General features: G+C 39.9%; 1 long non-coding RNA gene across 1 annotated transcript in view; it reads left to right on the top strand.

Moving 5' to 3' along the window:
* Positions 1 to 24,115, top strand: part of LOC131829298 (uncharacterized) — a 73,289-nt gene extending 49,174 nt beyond the window's left edge. The window contains exons 2-3 of the long non-coding RNA XR_009352812.1: positions 17,965 to 18,238; positions 20,352 to 24,115. This is a non-coding gene — a long non-coding RNA (uncharacterized LOC131829298). The remainder of the gene's footprint in view (positions 1 to 17,964; positions 18,239 to 20,351) is intronic.
* Positions 24,116 to 24,389: the final 274 nt, after the last annotated feature.

The following is a 24,389-nucleotide window of genomic DNA, read 5'->3' as shown; positions in this document are numbered from 1 at the left end:
TATAATATATCCATAACATTTGCTTTTCCAGTATTTCTATAAGATGCCTACATTCTAAAATGTGTACAGCCTAGGGATATCTGAGTGGCACAGTCGGCTAAGCATCTGGTGATTTGGGCTCAGGTCATGATTTTATGGCTCCTGAGACTGAGCCCCACATCAGGCTCTGTGCGTGTGGGAGTCTGCTTGAGATTCTCTCCCTCTGCCATCCCCCCACTCTCTTTATCTAGACATAGTTTATTTATTTTATTTAATTAACTTATTTATTTTTAATTTGTATTTTATTTTTAAGTAATCTCTACAAACCAACTTGGGGCTTGAACTTAGGAACCCCAAGATCAAGAGTGACTGAGCCAACCAGGCACCCTTATTTTTCTTTCCTAGAGTAATGTGCTACCAGTATCCTGCAAAGCATTTTCTGTTCTTATCCATCTGTTTTCCTTTCTTGTTAGAAATTCTAGTTTTATTGCAGTTTTGCTGTAGCCACTCCAGTCACTACGGAATTACTCTTTAATTAGCCTCATTTAAATTATTATTATTTTTTAAAGACTTTATTTATTTATTTGACAGAGAGATAGAGATTACAAGTAAGCAGATAGAGGGAGAGGGGGAAGCAGGCCTCCCGCCAAGCAAGGAGCCCAGATGCGGGGCTCGATCCTAGGACCCTGAGACCATGACCCGAGCTGAAGGCAGACACCTAACGATTGAGCCACCCAGGCGCCCCTAGCCTCATTTAAATTATTAATGGAAATGCAAAATGTCAGAGGGTTCAGGACGGATCTCTAAAACAGTCTTCAATGCCCAAGTCCTTATTAGCTGTGGTATACTGGAAATAAGGAAACATCGAAAAGGTGGAGAAATATTTGGAAAGAAAAGAGGCCAGAATGAGAGAGAGAGATCTAGAGATCCAAATAGTCAGAAAGAAAGATATACATGAGTAATAAGGCTAAATGGGAGAACATTAAAAAAAAAGTTTGTAACAGAGAGACATATGATAAACAAAGTTCAATAAGTGAGTAAGTAAGCAAAATTTAATATATACATCAAGTCTTTCTTAAAGCTGGTATACCAGCTGTCCATTATTTCCAGTGCCTATTTTAAAATATATTCTTTTTTTTTTTAAGAGTTATTTATTTATTTATTTATTTATTTGACAGACAGAGGTTACAAGTAGGCAAAGAGGCAGGCAGAGAGAGAGGAGGAAGCAGGCTCCCTGCTGAGCAGAGAGCCTGACGCAGGGCTCGATCCCAGGACCCGGGGATCATGACCTGAGCCGAAGGCAGAAGCTTTAACCCACTGAGCCACCCAGGCGCCCCTTAAAATATATTCTTAAGATAATTTTTTAGGATGTGAGGGCGATCTGGCTGCGACATCTGTCACCCCATTGATCGCCAGGGTTGATTCGGCTGATCTGGCTGGCTAGGCGGGTGTCCCCTTCCTCCCTCACCGCTCCATGTGCGTCCCTCCCGAAGCTGCGCGCTCGGTCGAAGAGGACGACCTTCCCCGATAGAGGAGAGGACCGTTCTTCGGTCAAGGGTATACGAGTAGCTGCGCTCCCCTGCTAGAACCTCCAAACAAGCTCTCAAGATAATTTTTTAAACTTGCCATTACTATTTTTAAAATTCTCCTCAAAAGATAATCTTTTTGTATGGTGAAAAATTAATAATACTTATATTTGTTTTGGGCTGACATATAGAAATAGATTTTTTTCATTTAAAAGAATTGCAGTGTGGGGCACCTGGGTGGCTCAGTGGGTTAGGCCTCTGCCTTCTGCTTGGGTCATGATCTCAGGGTCCTGGGATCGAGCCCCAGGTCGGGCTTTCTGCTCAGCGGGGAACCTGCTTCCCCTTCTCTCTCTGCCTGCCTCTCTGCCTACTTGTGATCTCTCTCTCTCTGTCAAGTAAATAAATAAATAAAATCTTTAAAAAAAAATTGCTGTGTAATATCCTCAAAAAAGTAGGGATTTGAGATCCAGGTAGATTTGAATTCAAATATTGTCTTTTCTTCTTACTATTTGTTAATCCCCCAAAAATCACTAAATTCTCTGGCCTCAAGTTCCTCCTTTGCAAAATGGAGCTGGACTTTCAGGCCTGTCATAAAGCTTAGAAATCATCTACATAAAATGTTTTTACAGAGAAAATGCATAAAATAAGTCAAAGCTATTTTTATCAGAACATACAGTCAAATTAGTTGTTAATATAAGTAATATTTCTTGCCTTGTTCCTTGACATTTCATTTAATAGCAGGACCTGTATCTTTTCTTATTTTGTGTGGCTGGTATTTTGTCATTAAATAGGAAATTTTAATATTCGTAAAACAACCCACACAAAACAACTCTAAAATGTCATCTAATTATTTCTTTATTGCAACCAATACTTTATCTTGTTTTGCTAATGGGCACCACCTTAACCAAGTGACCAAGGTACATCACTAATGAGAGAAACGCTCTCTGTGTGCACTGAAGAAGACACAACATTACCACTCATTAGGCGTTGTTGCCAGAAATACATATTTTGATCTACTAATGAAGAAACCTCAAAGAAATCCAAATTGAAGGATATTGTAAAAACAAATGCACTGTATCTTTAAAAAAAAAAGTCAGTGTCCGGGCACCTGGGTGGTTCAGTTAAGCATTTGCCTTCAGCTCAGGTCATGATCCTAGGGTCCTGGAATCAAACCCTAAATTGGGCTCCCTGCTCAGTGGGGAGTCTGCTTCTCCCTCTCCCTCTCCTCCGCCCCACTTGTGCACATGCCTTCTCTCTCTTAAATAAATAAATAAAATCTTAAGTAAAAAAGAAAATGTTTATAGTCTTAGCCTTTACCATCCTATTAAGATTTATTTACCATAATTGATGACTTATTCTCATGAGTATGCTTAAAAGAAGTAATGAGGGTGGTGACTTCTCTGTCATCCTTTTAATACGTGGTTCCTCCAGGCAACTAGAATATCATGGGTAGATCTGCATGTAAAAGTTCCCATTATTAATGGGAACTGAACTGATGATTAACTAGAAAGCAGCAGTTTCAATGAACAGTTTTGAATTTCCGTATGTAAAAGTTGGACCGAACAAATAAAAATTAAACCTTTAGGAAAGATAGATCCAAATTTAACACATTGATCTTCAGAGAAAATTGTTAAATATACATTTTAGGAATCATTTTAAATATTTTAATTTGTTTTCCCTGAGAATTTAAGTATCACCATATAGCTTTCCCTGAAATCTGGAAACAAAATTAAATCTTTCTTTTTTTTAAGATTTTATTTATTTACTTGACAGAGAGAGATCACAAGTAAGGCAGAGGCAAGCAGAGAGAGAGAAGCGGGCTCCCCGCTGAGCAGAGAGCCCAATGCGGGGCTCAAACCCAGGACCCTGAGATCATGACCAGAGCCCAAGGCAGAGGCCCAACTCACTGAGCCACCCAGGCGCCCCTCTCTGGCTATTTCTTTCACTATCTTTCTCTCTCAAATAAATAAATAAAATCTTTAAAAAATATGCTGTTTTCAACAGCATAAAAATGATGCTATTATTTGAATTTGCCTCATATCTGTATATTCAACTTTGTGTGCATTCATTCATTTTAGACTCCAATTTTGGATTCTGCTTCTATTTTTAAAAATAAATAAACTTTCTTATAAAGCTAGCAAAAAAACAAGTGCTTTTTATTTAATATATTCTCCAGTTGGGAATGGCCACAGAATCCAAGAGGCCACATGTTATGAGGTCAATGAAATCATGCATTTGTTGTGGAGCTTAAGTGCTTTTGTTGAGTCCCTGGGTAGTTTGACAGGATTTCCGGGTTGAATGAGAACCACCTTTGATATCATGGGATGCCTTGCCCTGGTTGTGCAATGTAACCATTAAAACCAAGCAAACCTGTTCAACTACTTCAATCCTGTTTCTTCTGTATCCAGATCAGGTTATTCCCATGCACATGTGGTTCCATAGAATATTTACCACCTGACAAGAAGGATGGCAAAAATTTCTGTGGACTTACTGAATTAAAAAAAAAAAAAAAAACTAATTTGAAAATATGCCATGAGTCCACTGGAGCTGGGAAGACACTATGGGAAAAAAAACAGGCTTTATTGTCTGGGTAAAATTCGGGTTCAGCCAAGAACAGGTGTCATCAAATGCAATTGTTCTTGACAGGTGGCTCTCTCCCTTTCTTCTTTCTGCCCACCTGGGCTACCTACAAACGCCTTTGTTCCTCATCCTAGACCTATACCACAGGTGTGGTAGGCGTGGCATTGCTTCCCACGCAGGCCCAGGTCCAGGTCAGTGGCCTAGGAATGGGTGGATTTGTTCTTGCTCTGGGGCAGAAAGGAGGAGACAACACATTAAGTCCTAGTTTCAGTCATTTCAAATTTCTGTGGTTTTTACATGATGACCTTAAGGGTCAGTCATCTATTTCCTTTGAAGTAGATGATTCATTTTTTATGTGTTTTATTCTGCCTTCCAAATTTATTTTGAGAAGCACGTGGATCAACTAAGTTTGAACTCGGTTTTAACTGATGCTTAATTTGCTAAATCTCAAGTATTTAGCCCTCAAAAATAAGTAAGTAAGTAAGTAAGTAAATAAAAGTTACAATCCCAAAAAATGGACTGGGAAATTTTATTTTTAAAAAGAGGGAAAGAAATCGCTACCATTTCTTTGGGCAGTTCTGTGTTGTAACTTTCCACTTCAACATATGAAACTTCTAGGGTTTCTGTTACAAAAACTGGTCTTGCATAAGGTTTTTCCTTCTTTGTTTTGTTTTATAACATTTTGAGCCTGCAACTTCTTTGCTGCATTATGAGGAAATTTTGGGTTCTAAAACATGTAAAGATATGCAGATTATTAATTGTGTCTGTGTAGGGAACAAATGATTACTGAAGACCTACTATGTACTAGTCACTGTGTGCCCAAGATATAGTCATGATGTTCCCAGTCCCATTGGGGAAATTTATACATATCTGAATAATCATGAAGTCATCAGAGGTTGTTAAAAGAGATATTTACAAAGGACCACCAGGACCAGACAATGCAATGACCTCTTGTACCAGAGAGAGAGAGGCAAGAAATGTGGTAATATTTGACCAAGGTCTTAAAGGATGACTACAGATTCACTCAGTGGGTTTCCCCTGTGGGAGTAGACATTCCAATCACAGGGAACATTGTTTGCAAAAGCACAGAGGCCTGAAATGCAAGATAAATCCTGAAAGTGGCCTGGAATCACTGGAATTTAGGGTACAAAGATTAAGCATAACTTTCTTTCACCAGTTGGCTGGCTCTCAGCTGCCTCTCACATTCTCCTGTTTTACTCCTGCTTTAGCCCCCAATACAACAGAGCTTTCTTTCTCACCCAGCATCTCTGGCTGTTGAGTAGGTGATTTCTCGGCTAGTTTATGAGCATCAGACTCTTTTCATGAACGGGACACACCTTGTGCCTCTCAGTGTCTATTACTCTCTTTAAAAAACCAGTTTGCCTAGGCTGATTATTCTTCCTATCAGTTGGGGTTTATTACCAAAGACTTGTGACTGTTTTCAAGTCAAGTCTATCCTTGAGGAGTAAAGATTTGTCATCATTTGGGATGATTGAGGAATATGTTGCACATTCTGAAAATAATCCTGAGAGGTATTCCAAAAATGTTTTGAGAAGTGCTGACATCATTTTATAGCCTTTTAAGGTGATTCTCGGAGAACACTCCTTTGGATATGCAAATTCTAGTATATTTTAAAATAGTCACATATTGTTCATTTTTGGGTGTGAAAATGATATTGTGGTTATATCTCTTTAAAAATCATATTTTAGAGATGCATACTGAAATACTAAGGTGAGATGTGCTTTAAAATAATCCAGTGGTGGGAGGAGAGGGCAGTGTGGGGAGTACAAATGAATTCGAGGGCAGCCATATGAGGTTCATTGTATTTGGTCCTGCACATCTTTTTTTCGCACATGTTCAAAACTTTGAATAATAAAAGGTTTTTTAAAAATCACATTATAGTCACCCTTCATCTTGAACTTGTGGGTTGGAAAGGCATAATCGTTTTCACAAATATAAAGATGCACGTAGGGGCGCCTGGGTGGCTCAGTGGGTTAGGCCGCTGCTTTCAGCTCAGGTCATGATTGCAGGGTCCTGGGATCAAGCCCCGCATCGGGCTCTCTGCTCAGCCGGGAGCCTGCTTCCTTCTCTCTCTCTCTGCCTGCTTGTGATCTCTCTCTGTCAAATTAAATAAATAAATTAATTAATTAAATAAAGATGCACCTATACTTCAATGTCATCAGTTCACTATCCCCTCCGTAGGTTGAGAGAATCTTGAGTTTTTTATGAGGACCTCTAATACCTTTTGCTATAAAGAATTTTAGTATATATTCATATGCTGATAAACAGTCTTTTGGGAATTCTAAAGATAACTACGTAGGCAACTAAATATATACTGTAAAACAAGAAATTAATGTATACTAAAAATTCTACCTTTTACCCCAAAGAGTGCCTGACTTCTTATTTTAGCTCATCGTTGTTTTTTATTTAAGTTTATTTTATTTTAAAGTTTTATTCATTTATTTGACAGAGGGCGAGACAGTGAGAGAGAAGGAACGTAAGCAGGGGGCATGGGAAAGGGAGAAGCAGGCTCCCCACTGAGCAGGGAGCCTGACACACGGGGCTGATCCCAGGATTCTGGGATCATGACCCAAGTCAAAGGCAGACACATAATGACTGAGCCAACCAGGCGTCCCTGTTCTTAATTTTACAGTATTTCTGCACTATGAACACTAATGAATAAATATTATCAAATGTAAATATAGAGATATTTTTCTATTACAATGTATCAAGTTACAATGACTTGTTTGTCCTCTTTATAAGTTCCCTCCTCCACCTATTGAAAAAAAAAACTTTTAAGAACTCCAGGCATTCCTGGACAGTAAAGATCTTGTTGAAGTCAGGTCTCTCTGCCATTTAAACTGTTTAGTCTGCAGAGTAGCTTATAGAATGGGATGTCTTCAGAGCCTCTCCAACATACAAAATGCTTTGTTATAGAGATGGTAAGGTGACTCAGTGGGTCCTCTTCTTCCCTGGGAGAGCCCACAGACTCCAGAGCACCGAGCAAACTCACCAGTCTGAGCTCACCTTCTGACCTCAGAGATCCACTGGAGATGAACAATTGGGGCAGGGTTGTGGTCTTCCTATTTGAGTCAGTCCTGGACTCATAATACATGCATTTTGTAGTGGTCTCCTTGGCCCAAATTATGTTTAATTAACACTTTCCTTTCATAAATCACCTCTACAAATTTCAATTTATACATTTTCCAGGACCCTTTGCCTTTAGGTGAAAGTATCCCAAAGTGTGACTAAGGTTCATTTGCACACATATCGTTTGGAATGCTTGGAGAGCCGCCCCTCACCACACACGTTCCAGAACAGATCACTGGAAGCAAGGCCTGGGCACAAGGCCTGGGCACAGGTACTGTGTACTTGTCTAGTACACAGTAACGACTCACAGCTAAGCTTTAGGGGAAGTTTCCAATTGGCTATGGGATGGCAAGAAGAACAATAAACCACCACTCCACTCCTGCCCGCGACAGTCTTTAGAAGTCTGTTTTCTCAAGTTGTAAGATACACTGTTGATTTAACAACAGCTTCTTGTGCAAAAAGAAGTCCTACATTTTGGGCAGAATTTTAGAAATATTAAGTGCAAAACTATCTGTCAGTTCTTAGAACGATAACATTGCACATAAGTTTACTGGTTATCATTTAATACTAAGCTCTTTTAAAATACTGATTTAAAGTTGTTCTCATCCTTTTAATTTTTGTTTTGTTTTTGTTTTTTTAAGTGTGAGGTTTTGTTTTGTTTTGTTTTGTTTTGCCAACAAGGAGATACTAATTAGGCAAGTTGTTTTAGGATATCAGTCTTCAAATTTTACCTTTATCTATACTATCATGTAGGAAGACTTTACAGAAGATATAAAGGCCAAGGAGAGCTTTAAGGGAATGGAGGTTTTGAATATTCCGTTTCCCTTAGCATTCCTTAAAATTGATCTGAAGAAATAACTTCTGGAGAGGGGACCAAGGTGGTGACATAGGAGGCTCTTGAGCTCCCCTCTCCCATGGACTCACTGAGAGCACAGCTACACATGGAGCAGCTCTTACTGAAAGAGACCCAGAAACTAGCTAAGCAACTTCTACACATCAGATGAGCAAGAAAATACCCACATCAAAACAGGTAGGAAAGGCTGAGACACACTCTTGCCATAAACCTCCCCCCACTCTCTGCACTCCTAACTCCCAGTTTCTCCGTGAAGAGTGAAGGGTTTGGACTCCACATTTAGTGCCCCACTCGTAAGACTTCTACTTGGCTGGCCCCCAAAAAACCCACCTTTGAAAGTCAATGGAGCTGACATCCATAAGACCCACAAGACCATAGCAGAAAAGATAGTATCATCTATAAGTGATGCTGGGAACACTTGGCAGCCATGTGCAAAAGAATGAAACTAGACCCCTGTCTTAACACCCTCCCCAGAACCAACTCAAGTGGAGTTAGTGGATTAAAGACTCGGCTGGGGGCGCCTGGGTGGCTCAGTGGGTTAAGCCGCTGCCTTTGGCTCGGTCATGATCTCAGGGTCTAGGATCGAATCCTGCATTGGGCTTTTTGCTTAGCAGGGAGCCTGCTTCCCTCTCTCTCTCTCTCTGCCTGTCTCTGTCTCCATCTACTTGTGATCTCTCTGTCAAATAAATAAATAAAATCTTTAAAAAATAAATAAATAAAGACTTGGCTGTAAGGCCTGAAACTGTAAAACTCTTGGAAGAAAACTCAGGGGGGGAAGCTCTTTCAAACTGATCTTGGCAATGATTTTTTTTTTTAATTAGTCAACAAAAGCAAAAATAAACAAGTGAGACTAATAAAACTAAAAGGTTCTGTACAGCATAGGAAACCATCCCCAAAATGAAAAGGCAGCCTATGGAATGTGAGAAAAATATTTGCAAACCACATACCCAGTAAGGCATTAATATCCAAAATAAATAAGGAATTCATATAACTTAATAGCAAGAATGGAAATAACCCAATTAGAAAATAGGCAAAGGATATGAATACACACTTTTCCAAGAAAGAAATGCAGATGGCCACCAGGTACTTTGAAAAGGTACCCAACATCACTAATCGTCAGGGAAAGGCAAATCAAAACCACAATGAGATATTATCTCACACCTGTTAGAATGGCTGTCCTCTGAAAGAGAAGAGATGTCAAGTGTTGGTGAAGACATGGAGAAAAGGGAAAACTTGTTCATTGTTAGTGGAAATGTAATCTGGTGTAGTCACTGTGGAAAATGGTATGGAGGTTTCTCACAACATTAAAACTAGAACTACCATGTGGTCCAACAATTCCACTTCTGGGTACATATCTAAAGGAAAGTAAATAACTGTCTTGAACAGATAACTGGACTCCCATGTTTATTGCAGTGTTATTTACAATATCCAAGGTGGGGAAACAGTTTAAGTGTTCATTATTTGTGAATGGATCAAAAAAATATGGTATATGTCTACATATACAGTGCAATATTATTCGGTCTTAAAAAAGAAGGAAATCCCTTCATTTGCAGCAATCTAGATGACCAGAGGGTATAATGGTAAGGAAATAAGCCAAAGAGAGAAAGGCACATATTACATGGCATCCTGTATATCTGGGATCTAAAAAATAAAATCATAGAAACAGAGAGTAGGCAAGTAGTTTACAGTGTCTGGAAAGTGATGGAAATAGAGGGAGATTGGTAAAAGGGCACAAACTCCAGTTATAAGATGAACAAGGTTTGCAGGTCTAATGCGTAATATGACAGTAGTTGATAACACTGCATTGTACAATTGAGATTTGCTTAGAGAGAACTTAAATGGTCTCACACACACAAAGTGATGTGATGGATATATTAATTAACTCAGTGGAGTGAATCCTTTCACAATGTATAATATAGCAAATCATCACATTGTACATTTTAAATATCTAATTATTTTATTTGTAAGTTACTCATCAATAAAGCGAAGAAGATAATTTTTAAAACATGGAGGATATATTTCCAGCTCTGCTTCTGCACAGCCATTCCTCATTATCTCATATTTTAAAGAAGAGAGGCCCCCTTATCACCCTAATCTTTCTATAGCATATTATCCTACAGTAGAAAAACCTCTGTACCCCACTGATATAATTAGAAATATGTTTCTAATATAGCATCGGTATTGGTATCAGTGTTGAGAAAGGGAGTCATACTGATGAATGAATAACAAGTTCTTTTGTAGTTAGATGGTTTCCTACTTTGCTTTCAGTAAAATCGCAAGAATATCTATAATCAGTTGTCAACTGATAATTAAAAACAAAATTTGGTGCTAGGTTTCCCCATGATTTTTGGCATATGGCTGAAAGTGCAAGGAATTGAGGGCATTGTTGGGACAAAGCTCCTTCTATCCCCACCAACCTATTTACATAAACAGTTTTTTTCTCAACATTTTCAAAACACAAAAAGGTGGGAGTGTAAAACTGATGTTGAACCCTGTCTTAATTTAGCCACAAGTAGTAAGGAAATATGGCTAAATTGATACCTGACCTAATTTTCACAAAAATTAGATACTTGACATAATTTTTGCAAAACTAGCCAGTCCCCATCCAGCTCATTAAGATGCATCTAAAATAAAGAATGTGATTTTTCTGTCTAATTACTTAGCAAAATTTTTAATACAACCCATTTGTTTTCATCAGTAGTATGCTAATAGTAGTTGAGATAACTTGATCCATAATAATTTTTAAATACAACTTCATGGTCACCACAAATAAAAAAATACAATTTCAACATACATGCCTTTTGTTGTGATAAGGTAATTGACCAAAGTCTTTGAAGAATAAAAATATGTCATATTAGGATGGAGGTTTTTGGTAGAAGCAGAATAGAAATATGAGTTCAAGGAGAGAAAGGAAAGATGCAAAATCTCTGATTATTAAAGAACAACTTGTTTGTGTATTTTTGAAAAAATAGATGATGTGGTATTTAGATTCTATTCAGTGTATCTTGTAAGTGGTGTTAGGTATGTATATATTTTTTAATGATAATATTTACAGTGCCCCGGAAGTTACATCCTTTGCAAGTATTTTAACTTGAGATAAAAAGTTTTGGATGTCAGCTTAATAATGTGCCAGAAGATACAAAGCTTTACATAATTATTTTGGAAGTGTTTGCAAGTAAAAAGTTTGAAGACCACTATTTTAGGAAACCAGTCAGAGATCAGTGTGTATAATGGGGAGGAATGGAGAGAAATTGGGTAGGCCACCAGTTAGGAGACAATTGATTTTTTTCCAGATGTAAGGAATTTGAACTGTATCAAGTTCATATTCATGGAAATGAAGAGAAGCAGACTGAATTCAAAAGCTACTAAGAAATAAGAATTATTAGTATCAGCCCTTGCTTCATTTCATTTTCAATTTTAAATATTGCCCAAACAGAATTTTCCGATGTTTTCTATCTGTAGACTCTGCCTGGACCTGGTCTGGAGCTCCTTGCTACCCACCTTTCTCACCCTTCCTCCCTCCCTCTCTTGCCCTCCTATTCATCAGACACTCTGCTAAGTGCTGAGACTTCTGAAACAGTTAGTATCAGGTCCCTGGCCTCTGATAGCTTCCGGTTTAGTAGAGAAGCTTATGGCTAAGTATGATGCCAAGAGAGATGTATGGCGCATACTACTCCACCTCTCTCCCCTTGTAACATGCTAGAGGACAGAGAGCTAGAGCTTCCATTTCCCAGACTTCCTCAGATTCCATATGTGGCCCAGCTTTTGCCAAAGCAGACATATGAAAGTTATATTTGGAAGGCAGAAGTGAGACAGAGGTGGCGCTTTCTGCTGTTTCCACTAGCAAGCAGAGATAAGGAGACTCTGGTTTTTCTCTGGCAATGTAGAGGAGGCTCCAGAGTCTGGCACCTATTTCTGTGGGTGCCAGGGACATCCGTTTTGATGGGCATGGATCTGCCCTGAAGCAATGTGCCTGGAGCCAGGAGTTGAGGCTGCTATTTCCTTACTGCTCAGCTTTCTGGTCATTCCCCAGTTCTCTGACCATTGCACAGGTGGGCACTTCTGGGGATTATTCCTGGAAGCTCATCTTGAAGTCTGTCTCTCCATGCTTTCCAACTGTTTTATAAACACGTAGTTCTGTATAAATACCTTTGAGTTTAAATTAGCTAGAATAGCTTCTTTTATTGGCAACCAAATCTTGACTAACACAGATGAGGCCCCTCATTCTTCCCAGCCTCCTATCAGCCTCCCGTTTTTCCCTACATCTCTTTCTTGTCAACCAGCTGTTAACATGTGGGGCAGTGATAGCTCTGGAGTTGCTGCTTGAGTTGCTACTATTTCTCCTCTGTGTGCTTTACTTTTCAGAACTGGTCTCTGGCAAGCTCTGACTGGTCCTGGTTCTGGTGAACTGGAGTCTCTTACCCTGGTGAAGGCTATTCATAGACAGATCTAAATGGTGGCTTCAGAACAATTAAACCCTGACATACTGTCTACTCTGTCTGCCTCTGTGTTCCACTCACCTGCTTCGGACTCTAGGCCCTCTTTCTGTGTCCTTTGGACAGGGTGTCTTACTCCCCTTGCTCTGCCTCTGTGTTCCACTCACCTGCTTCGGACTCTAGTCCCTCTTTCTGTGTCCTTTGGACAGGGTGTCTTACTCCCCTTGCTCCTCCTCCGCACTGTGACTTCCTGTAACTGGGTCATTTCCTTTAGAGCATTGATTCTGTTTATTTGGCCTAAGAAGTCCCCTGAGGAGCTCATTTAACATGCAGATTCCCCAACTCAACCCTGAAAGAGTAGGTCTGAGATAGAGCTGAAGTCTACATTTTTAACACTCTCAGCAGGGCATTGTGACCCACTTGGGCCTTATACTAGACCTTGACAATTCTGCGATGTTAGTGTGTAAACCACTTGAGTGGTTAGGACAGAGATTAGGGTCTAACTCCTTCCCTTTTCCCTGTTCTGTGAAGGATGAGAAAAGAGAGACAATAAAGGGAGCCCCTAGGTTGTAAATTTGGATGACTATGATTCTGATTGTAGCACTGGTTCAAAGAGGAAAATTAAGAAGGGAAACCTGTTTGTGGAGGAAATAATGAGTTCCACTTGAGACATGTCGGGTTTGACATCCAAACGAAGATGATATATTGTTGGCAGCTTGTAATGGATTGATGATTCATGTCTGAGGGTTGATTAGTGGGTTGGATTCTCTGTTGTGTGGACTTCAGAGAATCACTGCTGCAGCTAAATTATTTCTGGAGTGTGGTACAACCATGATTGTCCTGAAGATGACATACATCTATTTGTGTCTTTCCAATATGACATGGAATCAAATATATTTTGTATTTTTTACCAAATTGGGTAAAAGGAAAGGTGAGAAGATTCATGGTAAGATAACCAGTGTTATAGGTCACCTAGGAGATGCCTAAGATCCAGCTCTTTCCCTTAGAGCTCTCCTTTTCTCTCCCTTAGTCCTTCCTTCCCTTTCCTCTACCCTGCTGACAAATATACATTAGGTATGTAAATTGGGGAAGGAAAAATTATAAGGATAAATGTAAGAGAAGAGATTAAAACCCAAAACTGCAGATATAACAGTAAATGTAAATGTTTCGCAGGTCTTTGTGTAAAGGAGAACTCTTTATTTTTTTCTTCCAAACCACTGTAAAAGTTCTGTTTCTTCTCTAGGACTTAAAGTCACTGTTTAGGAGTGGTTTTCAAACTTTCTTTGAGTGAAATCTTTTTTTTTTTTTCTTTTTTAAAGTTTTTATTTATTTATTTGAGAGAGAGAGAAAGCATGAGAAGGGTGAGGGTCAGAGGGAGAAGCAGACTCCGCGCCGGGCAGGGAGCCCAATGCAGACTTAGTCCGGGGACTCCAGGATCATGACCTGAGCTGAAGGAAGTTGCTTAACCAACGGAGCCACCCAGGTGCCCCTCTTTGAGTGAAATCTTATGCAGAAAAAGTATTTCAGAAATGTAACTATACTTGATTGAAATCAAATATATACCATTTACTCATTCTAAACATGTTGCCTAGGTTCCATGAGAACAGTGAGACTGTTTTGATGGAGATAAAAGTTTAAAGCTAGGGTTTAAGGACAATCATTCTATGTGAGCAAACAAATGTCTTTGCAAGTCTGATAAAATCCTGATTCATTCATTCAGAAGAGTAGTTACAAATGAACACTTAAAAACAAAAACATGTTTTGCAATCTTGGCATACTGAAAGTAAACTGATATGGTACCAGAACCCTAATTCTGAAATCTACCCTATAATTATTTAATTTTGCCAGGGGTTAGTCATAAATATTCATTGAACTCTTAGTATATTCTAGATACCGAGGTTGTATTAGAGAAAACAGACACATGGAATTTATGGCCTAGCAGGGAAGGTAGACACTAAAAAAAAAAGTTGTAAGTAATTTACAAGTACATAAACTACAACTTGAAAAAAATCCTGAGTATGTTGGGAATGTACGACAGGAGACCTAACCTTGTATAGGATGTTCTTCCTAAGGAAATGGTGTTTAAGTTGAGACATAAAAGGTGACTAGGCAAAGGGAAAGGCAAAAAATGTATTCCAGGTCCATGGGCCACAACATGTAAAGGCCCAAAGGTAGGAGAGGGCCTGGGCTATTTGAGAAACTGAAAGTCAACATGGCTTTTCCCCATCAAAGCTGGAGAGAGTAGTGAGCTACTGATAGAGACTGAATTGTACAAGGCTTTCTAGCCAATGCACGGGAGTAATTTGTAAAGTTATTAATTGATGTGTTTTTAATGCCAGTATTACTATTAACTGTCAACCCTCCACCACTTGGGCTATAAGCCAAGATTATTCCCCTAAGAGGTGGAGGAAGTACTTCAAAGAAAATCAATAACAGAAACTTTAAATATTTGGCTAAGTCCAAGCCAAAAAAATAAAATAAAATAATAGGCTGGACAGTAGAAAAATTGGGACCATATGCTTACTAAGTGAGAGTAAAGCCAAACACCTGCCTAGGGTACCTGAGAAAAGGAACCTAGAAGATGAAGGTGATCCCCAGAGGGCTGTGGGGAGCAGCCCAGTATTTTCCAGTGTGACCAGAAAGTGACACTAAAAGGTAGGCTGACCAGGAGGTTGCTTGTGAGGCAGCGCAAATACTGAGGGCAGCAAGTGTCTAGAGTGGGAAGGACAAGGGATCAGTACATTGGGGTGGGGTTAGAGGCCATCAGTTAATATTTCTTGTATCATCCTGACATATCTATGTTAAGTATTGGGTGTTAATCTGAAAGGTAGTAGAAAGCCACTAAGGGATTTTTTAAGATTTTGTTTTATTTGAGGGAGCGAGTGAGCACAAGCAAGTGGAGCAGCAGAGGGAGATGGAGAAGTAGACTCCCTGCTGATCAGGGAGCTCAACGTGGGGCTTGATCCCATGACCCCGGATCATGACTTGAGTTAGAGGCAGATGCTTAACAACTGACTAAACCGCCCAGGCGCCCCTGAAGGTTTTTGTTGTTGTTGTTGTTGTTTTTAAGATTTATTTATTTATGAGAGAGAGGGTAGGAGGAGCAGAGGTGAGGGGAGCACAGATCCTTGCTGAGCACGGATCCTGACGGATGCAGGGCTAGATCCCACGAACCCGAGATCACGACCTGAGCCAAAATCAAAAGCTGGATGCCCAATCCGCTGAGCTACTGAGGCACCCCACCACTGAGGGATTTTAAATAGAAACCCGTCTTGATGATATCTATCTAACTGGGTACAGAGAACGGCTGGAAGGAAGTAGGTAGAACTGATCTTAAGGGAAAACGGCTAGAAGGATATTGCAGTAGTCTATGTAGGCAAGAGATGAAAATGGTCTGTACAAGGATGGTAGCAGGAAAGGATTCACAGATACCTGTCTTAGTCTGCTCAAGCTGCTATAATAAAATATGTAATAAAGACTGGGGGGCTTAAACAAGAGAAATTTATGTTCTCACAGTTGTGGAGGCTAATCATCCCAGATTAAAAGGTCTACCAGGGTTGGTTTCTGGTGGAAAGCTCTAGTCCTAGCTTGCATATGGCTTATATTGTGTCCTCACATGACAGAGATCTTTTTCTTTCTTCCTCTTATAAATGAACTCATTTAACTTTTGTTGCCTCCTAAAGCCCCTGTTTCCAGTTAGTCACTCTGGGGGTCAGGGGTTCAACAAAGGAGTTCAGGGAACACAATTCAATCCATAGCAATATATGATATCTTTAGGAAATAGTGCTTGATTGGATGTGGGAATGAGGTAGAAGAAGGTAGGGCAGTCAAGGATGAGCTTAGGTTACTGACTTGAGTAGAAGTAATAGTGCTATTTAGGGAGATTGGAATCCATGTCAGTAGAGAATATTTAGGGGCAAAATATCTAAACCTAATGTTAAACTTACTTATTTTTCAAGTATCTATGAGACAGCAATAGGAAATATCAAGTGGGTAGTAGGTTCTATGGGCCTGGAATTCAGAAAAACATCTGGGGCACAGATGTAGATATAGTAGGTCTCATCAGCCTATAGATGGTCATTAACCATTGGAGGGAAGGAGAGTCCACTGGGCGGTGGTTCTCAAACAGAAATGTGCATCAGAATCACTTGGCTAGCTTGTTAAAACACAGATTGCTTGGCCCCACCCCCAGAATTTCTGATACCACTGTATTTTTGGCAGCATATGAACGTTTTAGGGCCTTGGAAATATACTGGTAAATTACTTTCCAGAGAGCTCATAGCAATTTATGTCTTTATCAGATCAGTATGAGAAAGCCTGTCTCACAGTATCCTTTATTGCATTGAATGTTATAATTTCTTAATCCCAAAGATTAAAAAAAGTGATCTCATTGCAATTTTACTTTGCACATCTGTGATTATCTGTGACAGTGAACATTTTTCCTGTTTTAAAATGCTGTTTGCAGGTCCTTTGGTTTTCAGTAAAAAGTTTTCTGTTTTTATGTATTTCTGTTTTAACACATATGTACTTTAGCCCCTTCAGTACACCACTGTATTTTGTGATCAGCATATTTGGGAGATAATTTGCACTGGTGATGTGTACCCTAATGCGTGTGAATTGAAAGAATTCGGCAGGTCTTTCATATTCATCTTTGTCAATATGATGAAAATACTCTGCTACTGATACTTTCTCAAATTGAATAATATAAAAATGAGGCCTAAATGGTGCTAGAAATAGTTTCCATGTGGGTGTAGGGTCAGTAAAACCAAGACGTTGTCATTCTGATTGAGGCTAGCTTGTCCTGTGGCTTTTTAAGGGGGCAGAGACCCAGAAATTCTTCCTCTTCTCTAAATGTGGAACACACTTGACTGGCTCTGGCCAACTGGCCATGACCTAATGTTCCGTCTTACACCATCGCTCAGCATGTGAAAGCCAGCTCAACTGCTTAGCTAGATAGCAGCGAAACTACTAATGACAAAACCAGATCTGCCTGGGAGCTCAGCGGGCTGGTCTCTGTGGCTCTTTTAGTCAGAACCCTGTTACTTTTCAGACGGCCTGTTTCAGTCAGTGATGTTAGATGACTTGAAAGTATACTTCAGCGTATGCCCGAGACATCTTATGACTCTTTCCTGGCCTACAGTCTCCCCTGTTAATTTAAAATAACATCTGCCTTGGCCCCCTGTCATCACTTGCTTTGGCAACTGCCAATCTTGGCGCGCTGAAACTGGGCCTAGGTCTGGTTTGTTGGCTGGGAAGCAAGTGTTCCCACAGTCATCATCAAATTGCATTTCGTTAACACCTACCCTAGAGTTAGTTCATCACGGAGATACATTCTGGCTATTTGAAGTGAAAGAGAGCCAGCAGATTTTTCAGATAAAATGCACAGAGGCATAATATGGTGTCGTAGCAAGGGCAACTCCCTTCATATCCACAGGACATGGGATTTTGCAATATATCTTTACTCTGTATGGAGATTCTGAGACCAAGCACCTCTTCCTAGATTGGGAACAAAGGAGAGCACGATGGAGCGGACCTGAATTTTGAGTTGAAACAGACCGGTCTTCTGGCTGCGTGACCTTGAGCAACTTTCTTCGTTTCTCAGAACTTCTTCCTTCATCTGTGAAGTGGGGTAATACATTTATTACAGGGCTATTGTGAGAATGTGGAAACATGTAAAACATTGCAGGTGTCCAAATGTCAGTTCCCTTCCCTTACTGACGAGGAGTAGCCGCCATTTTATGAAAGGACTTATCAGTGTGACTTCGATTCCGAAGGTAAGTGTGTCTTCTGGACAGCCTGCTGCTTGAATCACAATGGCTCAGCCACAAGGGCATGAGTAATTGTTTTATGGCTTTGAACTTCCTTTGGCACAGGGCCCCACCCAGCCCATGTGAAAATGAACACGACTGAGCGGCCAAGTGTTCCTCAATTGTTAGCACTCTCAACACAAATTTGTAAAAAGAATTTAAAGGCCAGAAATCAAATAACTCCAACTAAATATTGCTTAGGAAGACCAGGATTTCCAGCACATTCCCAGCACTCATTACATGTCATGTCCCCTTATTATGACTGTCTCTTCCATTTTTTTCTGTATTTCGTGATAAGAGGAAGAAACAAAGAGGTAGAAAGAAGAGAATATACCCGTTTGGGGCTGCATCGAAAACCCCTGATGCAGTTTCTGGCCAGGCCTCCTCTTTCTCTTTGCTGTAGATTTTTCATGATTACAGGAACATCATCATTAAAACTTCTGAAAATCACAAAATCAATAAAAGCTTGCTGGGCTTTGTAAGATTGTATGGAACAACTCAGCTTAGGCTCCACAGGTGCTGATCACCTCTCAGCCGTATCATAATTAACACAGAATTTCTGATCTCTTTGAGCAAGACATGGTTAACTTTGATTTATGCTGTTTTTACTCCAAAGAAAGAAATTCTTCTAAATTTAAAAAGCTTCATCCTTTAGACTATGTCTCCCCATAACCGCCAAACCCATCTAGTTGAAATTTGACACATGTAATTATTTGAATTTATTTTCCTTTAAAGCACACTGAATACAGATAAGAAAATCAGAATTTAAATAAAATGTAGTATAATTTAGAGGATGGTTATTACCTTTATGAAAAAGATTTCCTTCTGTAGTTGGAAATTCTCTGGTTCAACTATGTCAGTGATAAGGTCATGGAAGAGACAGCAGGAATGCTTGAGGAGAGCTCTGGTCTATATTCTAGGGCCATTATCGACCAGTTTTGTCTCATTGGTTGTATCAAATAATCCTCTGGTGCTCAGTTCCTTAATATTAGGGGGTTCATCAAGATAATCTCTGTGGTTCCTTCTGTAAATTCAAGTTACAGGAACTTATTGTGTAAACCAAGACCCAAAACCTTAGGGGAGGAAAAAAACCACAAGGCCCAAATTTCTGTCTTGGACATTCTGAGTCTCATATCATTGTTAGTGGAGTCAGAAATTTCCCAAACTCCATTTAGCAATAATTCTTTAGTACTACCATTAAGTGCCACTGGTAATAGAATTCTAAGTATTTTGTTATAACAACAGCAATTTAATATTATATTCAAGGGCATATGGAAAAAAAGTGGTTCTAATAAAAAGCATACTGATATATCTCATATGATAATGAGCTTATTCAATAAGCTTGCAAAGTTTCTAGCTAATGCAATATTATGTTTTACAACTTTTATCTATGAAGTCTGTTTTTTTTATAAATTTTTTTTTTTTAAGATTTTATTTATTTATTTGACAGAGAGAAATCACAAGTAGATGGAGAGGCAGGCAGAGAGAGAGAGAGGGGGAAACAGGCTCCCTGCTGAGCAGAGAGCCCGATGTGGGACTCGATCCCAGGACCCTGAGATCATGACCTGAGCCGAAGGCAGCGGCTTAACCCACTGAGCCACCCAGGCGCCCATCTATGAAGTCTGTTAAGCAATGTCTCTTCCCTTTGATTCAAATTTATGTTGACATTAGCAATTACATTTTCCTTCAAATCATACCTATCATAGTACATGACTTGAGTCCTAAATTTAAACTCATATTGCATTACAATTCCCTTGCTGCCTTCCAATACATTTAAGATGCATTGATGGTATTACTCAACCACATTTTTGGACATTTAGGATAATTCATTATTTAAAACAAATTTGAGAACCGAAACTCCGCTAACCCAAAGAATGACTTTAAAACTGACTCACCCAATTTGGTAGTCAACCTATTTTTTTTAAGAAATCAGGTTTGAATGGAAAATGGAGAAAGCAAAAGGCTATTAATAATGACAGGCAGTGGGTGTCTGAACAGGTGTAGTAGATTGTGGTGACAGACATGTGAAATTGGTGCTATTCTCAAGAACCACATCCCCATTTTTTTGTCACCTTCTCAGCAAATGGTGGTTTTATGATTCGGAAAAAGATGTACAGAAGGTTGAAACAAGACCATCAGGATCTTTTTTATTCAAGAGGATGAAACAGTTTTCACTTAAACCTTCAAGACTCAAAAATAAGAATGATTCTTAGGTGCTTTAATCTGATTTTTGCACCAATGAAGGAGATCGAACGTTTTCACGAGTGTTTTTCATGTCCGTGAACAGAAAGTCCTCCGTTTCGTACATCTGGGAAGTTTTCAGTTCTCACGCAACCTATGTCCTGAACATCGTCAGTTGCAACCTCTTTCCCATGTCTTCACTGTGACTGCATAGACTCACACCGTTGTCCTTACCTGACAACTGCACCAGCTCCCAGCTGCTCTTCCAGGTTTCAGTATTGATTCTCCATCCTGTCAACAAGCTGACCTTCTCAAACATGAGTCTGATCACAATCCTCCTCTTTTAACAAGCCATAGGTGAATTTCCGTTAACTTGAAAATAAAATGTAAACCCTTAGTGTGACTTATAAGATCCATTGTGATCTGCCCCTCTGTTCAGCCTCACCTGCCAGCACTCTTTTCCGCTCTCCAGCTTCATTTCTTGGTCATGCTGAACCATATTTTAGTTTCCTAAATTCACCTTGTTTCTCATTACTCTTCACTGCACATACTGCTCCTTTTGCTTGGAATGACTTTTCTCCTATCTGGGAAGCTCTTACTATCCATTAAGATTCAGCCACCATCTCCTTTTTTCAACTTGAATCACTCTTTCGGGTTGGGTGTTACACCAGTGTGTTCCCGTGCATGCCCTATCACATGACTCATTTTACTCCAAATTGCATTTCAGGGACACCTGGGTGGCTCAGTCAGTTAAGCCAGGTCATGATCCTGAGGTCTTGGGATTGAGCCCTGTGTTGGGCTTCCCGCTCAACCGGGATTTTGCTTCTCCTTTCTCTCTGTCCCTCCCCCCTACCTGTGTGTGCACTCGCATGCTCTCACTCACTCTCTCTCAAATAAATAAAAAAAAAACTTTAAAAAAATTAAATTGCATATCATCATTGCATTTAGTGCCATTGTCAGTCTCCCTACACTGAGATTCTTGGAAGGGAAGGACTGTCTCATTTGTCCTTTTCTCACACCACTTAGCATAGTGCTTGGCACGGAGCAGGCATTCTGTAAATGTATGTTAAAATAACCAACATGTAAATAATCCAGGAAAGTAAAGTTCAACATGGAACACCTATTTTTTTTTAAGGTGGAACAACTTTAAAATGGGATTATTATGACAGATTCACATTATATTTAATACTACTAAAGCTGCTATAATATACAACAGAAATGTGACCCACAACAGTACAGATAACTCCGAATAATAAACATCATTTTCTCCTTGACTATAAAGAACCACTAAAACAACAACCTTTCCTGATACTCTTTTACTGGGTGGCTCAGTGGGTTGAGCCAATGCCTTCGGCTCAGACCATGATCTTAGGGTGCTGGGATCGAGTCCCGCATTAGGCTCTCTGCTCAGCAGGGAGCCTGCATCCCTCTCGCTCTCTCTCTCTGCCTGCGTCTCCGACTACTTGTGATCTCTTTGTCAAATAAATAAATAAAATCTTAAAAAGGGGGGGGTGCACCTGGGTGGCTCAGTGGGTCAAAGCCTCTGCCTTCAGCTCAGGTCATGATCCCAGGGTCCTGGAATCGAGCCCCAAATTGGGCTCTCGGCTCAGCGGGGAGCCTGCTTCCCCTTCTCTCTGTGCCTGCCTCAATGCCTACTTGTGATCTCTCTCTCTCTGTCTGTCAAATAAATAAATAAAATCTTAAAAAAATAATAAATTAAAAAAAAAAAGAAAAGAAAAGGAAGCCTCCCCCTCCCTCATAATTTCATGAGTTCATGATTTCCCCTCTCAAACTATGGTTGCTACTGGCATTTAAATCTCTGAAACTTCAGGTGTTCCGGTTAAAACAGAAGAGAAAACTACTGAGTATACCTTTTCAACTGCTTCTGTAAAATGATTAGAAAATTTTATTTATATATTCGCAATGTACAGAATGTAATTCTGTGAAAAATGCAGGCTGCCACAGTAGGCTTTCTTAGGGAGGAACAATAGGCAAAGCAAGGACTAATCTCCACAAACTTGGGCATCCAGGAAGTACTTCCTTATTTTTCTGTATGCCTGCCATTCTATACATTTAATTTCTATCTATGCCCTCGTAGGAAGGCCAGAATGAGAGGGGACAGAATCTTAGCTCAGTTTGGACTTCTCTTTTTTCTATCCTCCAAGTCCAGGGGCCCATTTAGTTCCCGGACCTCAGAGGGGCAGGGAGGAGAGGTGTTTGCTCTTTAGTCTTTCAACCGGCTACATCTCAACACGCACACAAACATGGTAAAATTATAGGCCATACTCAGTTGACAATTACCTGAAATTGGCTATTGCAGACATCTGAGCTAGTGAAAAACAAAAGTGATAGCACACTGCTCTCTACCAGAACGGAGTGGTAGATCCCAATGAAGTTCTAAAGCATTTAATGTGCTCTCTGAGAAGCTTAAACCAAGTTCAGCGAAGTTAGAAATGTTATATAAGGTTAAGCATGTAATGAGTTCTATATCAAATAAAATATGTAAGGTTTGATGTATGTAATATATTGAACAATAAAGTTAGAAGTCGATGATTTCTTTCAATAGGAAATCATCATCATGAAACAAAACCCGTGGTTTTAAACACAAAGGAAAATCACAATGGCTTTGAAGTACACAAAAATACAAGCCCACTTGGAACTACGTATGGCTCTGTGCAGCTTTGTATGTGAAAAAATCAGAAAAATGCATCCTGAGGTATTAACATGATTTCAGGGTAGCAAGATCTCTTATATCTAATTTTTCCTTTCATTTTAAAAAATTTTCTCTGATGGATAAATAGTATTTTTATAATAAAAATTAAATTGCATTTAATTTTTTTTTTAAGATTTTATTTATTTATTTGACAGAGAGAGATCACAAGTAGGTAGAGAGGCAGGCAGTGAGAGGGGGGAAGCAGGCTTCCAGCTAAGCAGAGGGCCTGATGCGGGACTCGATCCCAGGACCCTGAGCTCATGACCTGAGCTGAAGGCAGAGGCTTTACCCCACTGAGCCACCTAGGCACCCCTCTAAATATACTTTTGAGGGTATTGTTACTGAGACAGCAGGCATTGTGTGTGTGCTTACAATGTAAGTCTGAAGGTTGCATGAGCACCAACTTATTCTATCAATAAGAGAATATTCCACCAATAAGGTAGAGAGAAGCTCAAGTGATGATGGAATTGGGGAGGGCGTACATGGGTGAGAAGAAGCAGGTAAAGTGAAAGGTCTGGAGCGCCTGGGTAGCTCAGTCGATTAAGTGTCTGCCCTCGGCTCAGGTGGTGCATGATCCCAGAGTCCTGGGATCAAGTCCCACATTGGGCTCTTTGCTCTCCCTCTACCTATCACTCCATCTGTGATTTCCCTCTCTCTTTCTGTCAAATTAATAAATAAAATCTATTTATTTAACCAAGAGAGACACAGTGAGAGAGGGAGCACAAGGAGGGGACTGGGAGAGGGAGAAACAGACTTCCTGCTGAGAATGGAGCCGATGTGGGGCTCGATCCCAGTACCCTAAGATCATGACCTGAGCGAAGGCAGATGCTTAACGACTGAGCCACCCAGGTGCCCCTGAATAAAATCTTTAAAAAAAAATAAAAATAAAAGGAAAGGGCAAAAGCAGCTAGGACTCATTGTCGACTGACTGCTACAAAAGGAGGTTATAGCTCACAGCAGTTTTTTTTTTTTTTTTTTTTTTTTTTTTTTTTTTTTTTTTTTTTTTTTATTTTTTAAAGATTTTATTTATTTATCTGACAGAGAGAAATTACAAGTACATTGAGAGGCAGGCAGAGAGAGAGAGAAGGAAGCAGGCTCCCTGCTGAGCAGAGAGCCCGATGCGGGACTCGATCCCAGGACCCTGAGATCATGACCTGAGCCGAAGGCAGCGGCTTAACCCACTGAGCCACCCAGGCACCCTCACAGCAGTTTTTCATGAGAAGC

This window comes from Mustela lutreola, chromosome 4 (genome assembly GCF_030435805.1).
Source record: "Mustela lutreola isolate mMusLut2 chromosome 4, mMusLut2.pri, whole genome shotgun sequence".
NCBI classification, from domain to species: domain Eukaryota; kingdom Metazoa; phylum Chordata; class Mammalia; order Carnivora; family Mustelidae; genus Mustela; species Mustela lutreola.
Note: the sequence above shows the minus strand (reverse complement) of the source record. Positions and strands in the feature narration are given on the sequence as shown.